At 45.3% G+C, this 10834-nt stretch overlaps 1 protein-coding gene across 1 annotated transcript in view; it reads right to left on the minus strand.

Moving 5' to 3' along the window:
• SYN2 (synapsin II) overlaps positions 1 to 10834 on the minus strand; it is a 279216-nt gene that overhangs the window by 31686 nt on the left and 236696 nt on the right. The gene's annotated exons all lie outside the window — the stretch shown is intronic.

Genomic DNA, 10834 nt, shown 5'->3' on the forward strand with positions numbered 1-10834 from the left:
GGGGTACCCCTTTAAATAAGGGGGCACCCAGATGCCGCCCCCCACCCCCACGTGAATGAGTAAGGGGTACTTGTACCCCTACCCATTCACTAAAGGGATAAATCAAATAGTTAGTAAAAAGTCCAGACTTTTGACAAAATCCTTTAATTGAAAAATCCATCGATGTAATCCAGAGTCAGGATCAGGATGCAGCACCCCTGCCGACCCGCCGAAATAAAAAAAAAGTCCCGCTGCAGACGACCACCCGACGAAAACCAGAAGAAAAAAAAATGACATTCAGTCTGTGTCAACAGATGGGCAGAGCGAGCTATGACGTCACGGCTCGCTCCGCCCATTTGACATTCTCAGCTGTCAAATGCTACATATTGCATTCATATATATCAAAAAACGAAAAACGAAACTAAACTAAACAATTTTTTTTTTTTTTCAAAACGAAACTAAACTAAACAAATTTTTTGCTGGTGCACATGTCTAGTGCTCAGACATGAGTGGCAAATTGCCAGAGCTAAACAGTACCACATGAGGAATGGGAGAAACCCATCACTGTGTAAACTTTGATAGCGTTGGGCTCCTAGACCTAACAGAGAAAAGGCATGCAGGGAATCTGAATTATAGAGGCAACTACTGTTGGTTCCCTGCCTGTCATATTAATTCAATTACTTTAGTACTTTTTGAGGCAAAACCTTAGAACAAATATGCAGATCAGAAGCTCTGACTTGTTGGTTCAAGTTACCAGTATTTTAGAAAGTATTGACATCAAAAGTCAGGTTGCCCTGTGCATCACTCAGAATCAGTTTCCTTAATAAGCACCTTGTCACTGGCAATGGTACATTTAAGGACCAATAGTTGCTGAACTATGTTCATAAACATTCAGAATCACACAACTGAAGTCGCCTTATTGTCTCTCACAGAAAAAAAAAGGAAATATTACAAATACCAAATCATGTGAACTAAATAGGAAGACGTCTCCAGCAATCCCAGAGCAAAGAAGCAACAATGGCTATGGATACCACCATGAGAATAGGCACATCCCCGCTATTTCCCATAAAACATACACCCACCCATCGTCCCTTAATATCCAAAATTATCCCAATGGCCACAGTGGCAAGGATGGTGGCTGGTATCAAGGATGGTGTCTGATGGCATGGAGGAGCAAATTCCCTGCCATTGGCTTTTTAGAGGGTTGCAATCTATTTCCTGACTTCCTGACTTCTGGATTTTAAAATCCAAGAACTGAATTTCAGTAGGGCTAAATTTATGTCAGGAAAATATTGCTGTTGTTTCTATTTAGGATTGAAATGAAAGATAACTCTTCTGAAGTGCCCCTTCACTCCACCATCACATTATTCATATAGTGAATCCACATTGGCACATGATCCCTATATTTCTGTAGAGTAAATGCTTGGCTCTTCTCTCACCACTCGAGGTGGAGACACGCATAGACAAGAGCACATGTGGCACCCATGGCGACACCATATAGTCATGCCTGTAAGTAATTCAACTGCTAAAAAGCGTGAGTTGGATGATGTGACATGTTAAACACATTTTAGAGAAGAACCATTCATTGCTTAAATAACCTTGCTTGGTGGCTGAATGCTTCTGAAGAAGAGTATTTTTTACTTATCTTTGAGAAAGGATGAATGATACTGATATAATAGTACAGATTGCATCTGGTGAAGAAAATCAGAGCATAAGAGGGTATGTAATTGCCTATGGACATTGAGCCTGTGCTAACCCTCTTGAAGTTATAGTGTCAGCTACTAAAAAGGCTGACTGTATTTCCTATGGGATCATGTGTATCCTACATCCACTGTATGAAGAATATTATACCTCATTATTCTGAGAACTGTTATGAGACATTTCATGAGCCACCGCTATTGGGTTAATCTTGGGTAACCTGAGTAATGGGCAGGTGTACGTATGGACAACCTTGTGATGTTTTATAGGACATAGGGTAAATGTACTTTCTTATTTATAAGATTCTGTCTTCATTCATTTTTGTAGTGAATAAAATTGTACTGAATTAAGGAAAAAAATTAAAAAAAAAAAACTTTTCTAGCAGCTTCTGGGCTATTGATTAAAGAGAAGTATTTTAACTCAATTGAAGACTCACACTTTTTATCTCTTTGTAGTTATGTGTCCCCAAATTTTATGATTTGTGGCTATTTTTGCTGGTGATGCCTTAAAACAAATGTTTCCCTTGTTGAAAGTGCTGCTTCCTGCTCATTGCCCCACTGCTCTGTGCTGGAAAATCTAAGCAAAAGCTACACCCATCAACATCATTGTCCTCATACAGACTTGCATTGCAGAGGAAGAGGTTTGCTTTTGAGCAGGTCTGTTATTGAGTCTACCTTTGCTGCCTATTGGACTGCACACTTATATTTAGACACCCTGTACAACTGCTATAATGAAAATGCAGATTGCTAGTAAAATGTTTGTCTGGCAGCACTGTATACTGCATCTATTGCTATGACTTTAATTAGACTGTAAGTATAAATTGGTATTACTATCCTCTGTTAGTGAGAATAGCAGTTGCTCACCATTTCCTACAATCATGTTGAAGTGCTAGGACCTGCCAAGGTCATGATAAGACAGAGGGTTCATGGCTTCCCAACTATTTGGAAACCAATATATATATATAGGAAATGCAGCCTTTTTTATTGCATTCTTGTTATGTATGGAAAAGTCTGGTAAGCCCTTTCGTGCAGGAAATGGGTGATATGATGCAGGAGTCTAACATATTGAAGTGAGTGCACCACAAGGGGCATGTGAGCTGAAACCTCTTTCACTCCTTTGACTACTAGATGATGGCCACAAGGCAGCACTCTGTCCATAGTGAACACACCTATATATAAGATAACTACATGGCAAAAAGTAACTAAAAAAATAACGGCATCGCCGTCGAGTTTAAGGTCCTTTTTAAAAGTTTAGGCAATCACCAAGGAAAAGAATTGGTACACATGCTTACAGAGTAAATACTTTCACAATCCTGTCTTACAATAGGAAAGAGGAAGACATTGGTTTTAGTCATGATAGAAGAGAGTACATCACTGCAGCCTAGGCTAGAATTATAGGGGGTACAGAAGGTTCCAATAGCTCCTGAGCTCTTGAGGTATACATGGTATATCTTAATTCCAATCTCCTTGCCCTGAGTGTAGATAACAGGTACAGTTTTAATTCCAGGTTTCCCTTTCCTCTCCTGTTGTCGTCAGCATATATACTTTAATACCAGTTCAATGGCGTAAATCATTCTGGTTGGACTTTAGCACGTGAGGTGAAATTACAGTCTATTTACACATCAGCATTGTCACGGGATATCATTCAAGTGTCTATGATTGCATTCCTCTAAACGTATGTACAGAGCAGTTAGTGAACAGTAGCTTCACAAAACCGCAAATATTTGGTATTTATTAACTAAATTAAAATGTATGGTGTCAAATCTAAATCCTTTTTACAGCATCAGGTAATATGAAAAGATTGAAGTCACATTACTTGAATAAATAGACTAGTCATAGGATCAAGTTACTGAGTAGCCAACATTTCTCCAGTCTGGTTGCCTGCAAAAGCTTTAACTGTGTTTTGTCCAAAAAGTTTAAAGAGACAGTCTATTACCTAACTAATATCACAATTTTGGAGAAATGCCAGAGGGATGAATAATTGACTAGTTCTTTATGCCTCTCATTACCTCTATCAGTGAGACCACCACCACCACCAGCAGTCCCTACATTTGACCCCTATGAAGTCTTATCTCTTGATACATTCTTTCAGGTGCACTCTCAGAGATAACAAAGCCTGCAGGTGATTCAACTCTGTAAGATGTAACAAATATTGAAATTAGTTTTGGGTGGATGAACCCTTTAAAGTGTAAGGAGTTTTTTTATAAAACGTTTGCAATGCTGTTCGCATCACACTGCAGCCAGCCAAAGAGCATAGGATGTCACTATGCTCCTGCGGTCACTGGTTGCCAGGAGCTGGACGGGACACATTTCTCTTAACTTTATTGCTATCAGACAGGGGATAACAATCCCCTGTCTGATAGCAATCGGAGGTGACAGGCTCTCTTTATGAGCCTGCCCTCCAATACAGAAGTACAGCTTCTGCACAGCTCTGTTTGTGACAGCTGACACAGGAGCACTGCAAGTACAGTGGTCCTGTGTCACTGATCACGGAGCAGAGCAGAGAACAGCGGTTCTCTGCTCTACATCCTGAACTGCCTTGCCGTGGGCTGGGGTCCCCCAGGAGAGCAGGGGACCCCGAAAAACCACAGCACAGAAGAAGGCAGCTGGAGGGGGAGCAGACCATGGAGGGAGGACGGACAAGTCACAAGTAGGCTGCATATTAGTGATTTCAATGGCTGTATAGCCGCTGAAATCACTTGTACAAAATGGCTCCTCTGCTTTACATATAGCCCTGCTTAGGCATAACCAGCCAAAGGCTTCCAATCACACGTTAACCTCATGCAAAATTGTCTCTTAGGCTGGGTTCAGACTTTCAGGTGCTATAACCCATGCACAGAAAAGCGCTTCAATTCATGCATTATCATACATTGGGTTAAAGCGACCAGTCCATTATAAATCGCGCCAGATGCTTTTTTGGGAAATCAAAACATGGCTGTGCATTGCAGCGTGTGTAGCCTCAGTGCATTAACAGTGCAAAAACGTTAACCTGTCCTTAAAGTAATATTAAACTCTCAAACTTTTTTCAATAATGAATCCAGATCAAGCAAATATACATTAAGGTCTGGTGGTGGGGTTGGGTGCAGATACAGTGGTAATAGGGAGGGGGTTGCTGATGAAGTGTTGGTGGGGAAGAAGTTGGTCGGGGGGATAGTGATGCATCTGCTGAGGAGTTGTCAGCTGTACCTTCTGATGGTAGCAGTAGTCCTCCCAGCCAGCAGTTGGGTGGAGGTTGGGGGTGTGAGCTGCCAGGCCAAACAAGCCACAGCAGAAGACACAAGGAGGTGGTATGAACTGATTGCAACACAAACTTACCTGCTGCAGGGACAGCTGTGGATGTGCTTCCTGCTGGGTATGACTGTTGTGGATGGCACTGATCTGATCTACATTTAAATGTCAATGCTACCTTGCATGTGCAATAGTATAGAATAAGCACAAATAGCACCAGACACTAGCAGATGTGTGGTAGCTACACAATTGAAGCGCTTTTCTGTGCATGGGTTATAGCACCTGAAAGTCTGAACCCAGCCTAAGAGACAATTTTGCATGAGGTTAACCATAACACTGCCCCCACCAGCTTGAAGGGTTGTACTCATGCATGTGGGGTGCATGCTTTCATGCTGTTTCCGCCAAATTTTTACTCTGCCATCTGCATGATGCAACTGGAAACGTGATTCATCGGACCACATGACTTTTTTCCAATGCTCGACTGTCCAAACTTGTGTTCCTGTGCGAATTGGAGACGTTTTATCTTGTTAACTGCAGACAGCAAAGGTGTTTGAATAGGCCTTTGGCTTCCATATCCCATACCATGCAGTGTACGGTGAACAGTGCGTTCAGAGATCATTTGAGAGGATCCCTGAATAAGATCTGCAGTAACTTGATGCACTGTTGCCCTTCTGTTGTCTTGTACCACAGTCTTGCCACTCTCCATTCTGCCCTAACATTGACTAGTGGCTGAAGGCCACAATTCGCACGTTCAGACCCAGATTTTAAACACTTTAACAACAGTTGCTCGTGACCATTTTAAATCAGATAGTTTTTATTGATTTTCAAAAAAACAGACAAAAACATAACAAACTTACTGGAAAGAGGGGAAAAAAAAGAAAAAGGGAGTAAAGGGGGGAACAAAGAAGGTGCATTTTGAAGAGATGACAATAGCCACATGGCCAATGGCCCAAACATGTTGTACACTCAACATCCCTCCCTCCTCACACCTACTAGTACAATATTAGTGTGACAGGCATACCGAGTACCCCCCTGAGGGTAGTACACATATAGGGTGCTCACTCGAGAGGACAGCCAGTTGGACCACATAGACTCAAATTTTTTCATATTACCTCTCTGCTGCAAAGTGACACGTTCATAGCCCACCATCTTATCCATTTCTCTAAACCATAGCTCCAGCGTAGGGGGAGAAGTGGAGATCCACCTACGCACCACCAACCTGGATGCAGTGAATAGTGCTCGTTTAATGGCCACACTCGTATGCGAGTTTGCCTCCGGTGCATCTATGACGCCCAGGATGCAAACAAGTGGGGAGTTAGTAAGTGAGGATTCAAAAACCAAGTTAATTACTTCCAAAACCGCAATTTGGACATCGTTGTGGGTAAAGGCGCCCACCCTCGACCAGCAAATGTGACCCCGAGAGACAGGAGGACTAGTCCCACAAGCCGACAAGGAGCAGGATATCGGCAAGGTAAGCCAGAGGATGAAAATCAGGAGAATGAAGGAGAGCTCTTCCTGGTCACGTCCGTCTACATGCGGCTGCTGGCCACGCCCCCCTGCTCTTGACCATTTAACGAATTCTGCTGTTTTGCTGATACTCGCTCCATGGCTCCGAGCGCCAACAATCATCCCATGTTCAAAGGCTGTTAAATCGCGTTGTTTCCCCATATCTTCAGAAAAAAATCACTTCTACTGTCGTGGTAAACAACCTGCTTCCCTATTTATAATGGTCTGGCCCTCTAGCAACTTCAGTGCGAAATTATATCTATTTTGCCTACAAACGCCAGGTGGTCAAAATAATCTGGCCACTCACTGTACAACGCAAGAAGGCAGCCTTCTCAATCTGTAACCCTTTGTTAGGACAGACAGTGTTCACATCTAGTTTACAACTGTTCTTCCACCATAGTACAGACAGGGTTAAATATGGTTAACATTAAAGGAGAACTATGAGGTGAGTGATTTTCACTCAGCCTCATAGTTCTAGCCAACCTGTGACAATGAAACTGTCACAGGTCGGCTCAGTAGATCAGGAAGTGAGCAAACACATACCGGCCCTCGCTCACTTCTCGATCCTGTCACTGCAGAGAGCCGTGACAGGGGAGGCACTGGATTCCCCCCTCCCCGCTCCAATCCTCCAGCGCTGACTGGCGGAACGGATGGGGGAGGGGGCGGGAAAGGTACAGCTGGCTCTGCCTCTAGATAGGCAGAGCCAGCTGTCACTCACACAGCTGGGTAGATCCAGACATAATTGTCAGGATCTGTTTCAGCTGCGGCGTCTCAGTATACCGCAAGCTACAGCTTGCGGTATACTGAGCTTTGGGTGACTGGAAGACGCTAGTTTGTGTCCTCCCGTTACCCTTAGGAGAGCTATGGGGGAAAGCCCTAACCCCGGTAGTTCTCCTTTAACCTGCTCAGCTCTTGCATAGAAGAGGAGAATTCAGTTTTGGAGTTTTCAGAAAAGAGCATGAAAAATGTATGCAACAATCTATTTTTAAGTTATGCTATATGAATGAAAACTAATATAAATTAAGTGTTATCCTAATTTGGCTGCAAAAGTGGAAATATACTTTAAAGCAGAACTCTGGGAAAATAAAATCTTAACCCTTGCAGTGAGGCTAACCCTGCACTGCAAGGGTTAAGTGCTCGTTTTGTCTAGGGAACTAAAATAGCTCAAAATAACAAAAAACCAGGAACATCCAACGTGGAGCACCTGGGAAACCGTCCACGCAGGTAGGCCTTCGGGGGAAGGCAGCAACTGCCCGCATCACCCGGAACAGCCCGGGGTGAGTAGGTAACAGTAACTCCAGCTGAAGGAGGGAAGTCACGTATTCGTGAAGGGAATCTCCTCTCACAGTAACAGTGGAAACAGGTCGGTTACCTTGCGTAGACAGAGCTCAGTGCCTGTAGGAAACTTGAAAAAGCAACAATAGGTAAAGGGGCTCGTAGCACTTCCAGAGGAAACTGGATCAGGCCTCCGGACCTTGGCGGTGAGCGAACCTTTCCAGCCAGGATGAAGCTTGAGAGGGGTGATCAAAGAAGTGGGTCTCTCCCTCAGCAACCACTCGGAGCCTCGCAGGATAAATCATGGAGTAGGCAAGGTGAAGGCGTTGAAGGCGTTTCTTTACGTCCTGGAATTTAGCCCTGCGCTGTTGAACCTCCCGGGAGAAATCAGGGAATAGCATGACCTTCGATCCAGCCAGGGAGATTTCACCCAGCTCTCTTGCCTTCCTCAGTATGCGTTCCTTGTCACGGTAATTGAGCAGCCGGATCAGCAAAGGCCTAGGGGGGTTCCCAGGCGGGAGTGGGCGAGATGGAACTCTATGTGCCCTCTCGACCGCAAACAGAGGAGATAGGAAGTCCCTCCCAAAGACCTCACACAGCCAATTTTCAATAAAGTCGGTTGCATTTGTACCTTCAGTACGTTCAGGAATGCCGACAGCACGTATATTATTGCGGCGTAGACGATTTTCTATATCATCGGATTTCAGGGAGTTTGCGGTGATCTGCTGCATCGCCAGCTTAACATCTGCAATTAAAGGGGAGTTAGAGTCCTCCAAGTCGCTAACTCTACCCTCCAAGGCAGCCGTGCGTTCCCGCACCTTCTGCAAATCATGGCGCATAAATGAGATATCCGCTCTCATGCCTTGGACCTCTTCCGTGAGGGCAGACAATGCTGAATTAGAGAGCTGTACAGCCGAAAACACATCAGCAATGGTGGGTTCAACCGGCTTGATTTTGGCTTTAGGGGGTTTGAGGCCTTTTGCAGACTTAGTTGCAGTACTCACGGTCACCACACGGTCATCCGGGCCCTCAGAGTCAGATAGGGGAGAATCCTCCATGGCCTCCCTGTGGGAGCCATGGGCACCCTGAGAAGATAGCCTGTGCTGCTTAGCTGGGGTGTCAGGATGGTGTGCAAAGCGCTCCATCCGCGCTGCTGTGTCCTTAAGTTTCTCCCCAGCAGCTTTGCTTGGGGTCCGGAGCGCAGCCTGTGTGCCGCCGCCGCCATCTTGGATCGCCGGGCAGCCTTGCCTACCCTCCTTCTTTTTGGACATCGTTGTGGGTAAAGGCGCCCACCCTCGACCAGCAAATGTGACCCCGAGAGACAGGAGGACTAGTCCCACAAGCCGACAAGGAGCAGGATATCGGCAAGGTAAGCCAGAGGATGAAAATCAGGAGAATGAAGGAGAGCTCTTCCTGGTCACGTCCGTCTACATGCGGCTGCTGGCCACGCCCCCCTGCTCTTGACCATTTAACGAATTCTGCTGTTTTGCTGATACTCGCTCCATGGCTCCGAGCGCCAACAATCATCCCATGTTCAAAGGCTGTTAAATCGCGTTGTTTCCCCATATCTTCAGAAAAAAATCACTTCTACTGTCGTGGTAAACAACCTGCTTCCCTATTTATAATGGTCTGGCCCTCTAGCAACTTCAGTGCGAAATTATATCTATTTTGCCTACAAACGCCAGGTGGTCAAAATAATCTGGCCACTCACTGTACAACGCAAGAAGGCAGCCTTCTCAATCTGTAACCCTTTGTTAGGACAGACAGTGTTCACATCTAGTTTACAACTGTTCTTCCACCATAGTACAGACAGGGTTAAATATGGTTAACATTAAAGGAGAACTATGAGGTGAGTGATTTTCACTCAGCCTCATAGTTCTAGCCAACCTGTGACAATGAAACTGTCACAGGTCGGCTCAGTAGATCAGGAAGTGAGCAAACACATACCGGCCCTCGCTCACTTCTCGATCCTGTCACTGCAGAGAGCCGTGACAGGGGAGGCACTGGATTCCCCCCTCCCCGCTCCAATCCTCCAGCGCTGACTGGCGGAACGGATGGGGGAGGGGGCGGGCACAGCTGGCTCTGAAGAGCCAGCTGTCACTCACACAGCTGGGTAGATCCAGACATAATTGTCAGGATCTGTTTCAGCTGCGGCGTCTCAGTATACCGCAAGCTACAGCTTGCGGTATACTGAGCTTTGGGTGACTGGAAGACGCTAGTTTGTGTCCTCCCGTTACCCTTAGGAGAGCTATGGGGGAAAGCCCTAACCCCGGTAGTTCTCCTTTAACCTGCTCAGCTCTTGCATAGAAGAGGAGAATTCAGTTTTGGAGTTTTCAGACTCAGTATACCGCAAGCTACAGCTTGCGGTATACTGAGCTTTGGGTGACTGGAAGACGCTAGTTTGTGTCCTCCCGTTACCCTTAGGAGAGCTATGGGGGAAAGCCCTAACCCCGGTAGTTCTCCTTTAACCTGCTCAGCTCTTGCATAGAAGAGGAGAATTCAGTTTTGGAGTTTTCAGAAAAGAGCATGAAAAATGTATGCAACAATCTATTTTTAAGTTATGCTATATGAATGAAAACTAATATAAATTAAGTGTTATCCTAATTTGGCTGCAAAAGTGGAAATATACTTTAAAGCAGAACTCTGGGAAAATAAAATCTTAACCCTTGCAGTGAGGCTAACCCTGCACTGCAAGGGTTAAGTGCTCGTTTTGTCTAGGGAACTAAAATAGCTCACCTGAACCACTATCCCGGCTGGCTCCTACATCCAACACGAAGCAAGCCGATGTACCAGCCTGAAGTGAATAGCTGAACAGAGTTCGGCTCACTTCACTTCTGATCGGTCATTCACTCGGCTGCCCTCGGCAGCTTTGTGAATAGACCCCTATGTCTCTCGGCGTCCCCACATCCTATAGACCAGTGGTTATCAACTCGTGGGTCGCGACCCAAAAGTGGGTCACGACACCCTCTGCAGTGGGTGCACCTTACTGTATAACTGGTAACAAATTGTTGAGTGCGTTTGTCGTTTGTTTTGCTTGACCCTCTGCAGTGGGTCGCGGCGTCATGTCTGAATGGACCGGCCTGAGACTGAATAGAGAGGGGGAATTTGTGGTTCAGCCTGTGAAACCTCATGTCAAACTGTCCCCTCTC

Source organism: Nanorana parkeri, unplaced genomic scaffold (genome assembly GCF_000935625.1).
Source record: "Nanorana parkeri isolate BGI_ZX_2015 unplaced genomic scaffold, ASM93562v1 scaffold164, whole genome shotgun sequence".
NCBI lineage: Eukaryota > Metazoa > Chordata > Amphibia > Anura > Dicroglossidae > Nanorana > Nanorana parkeri.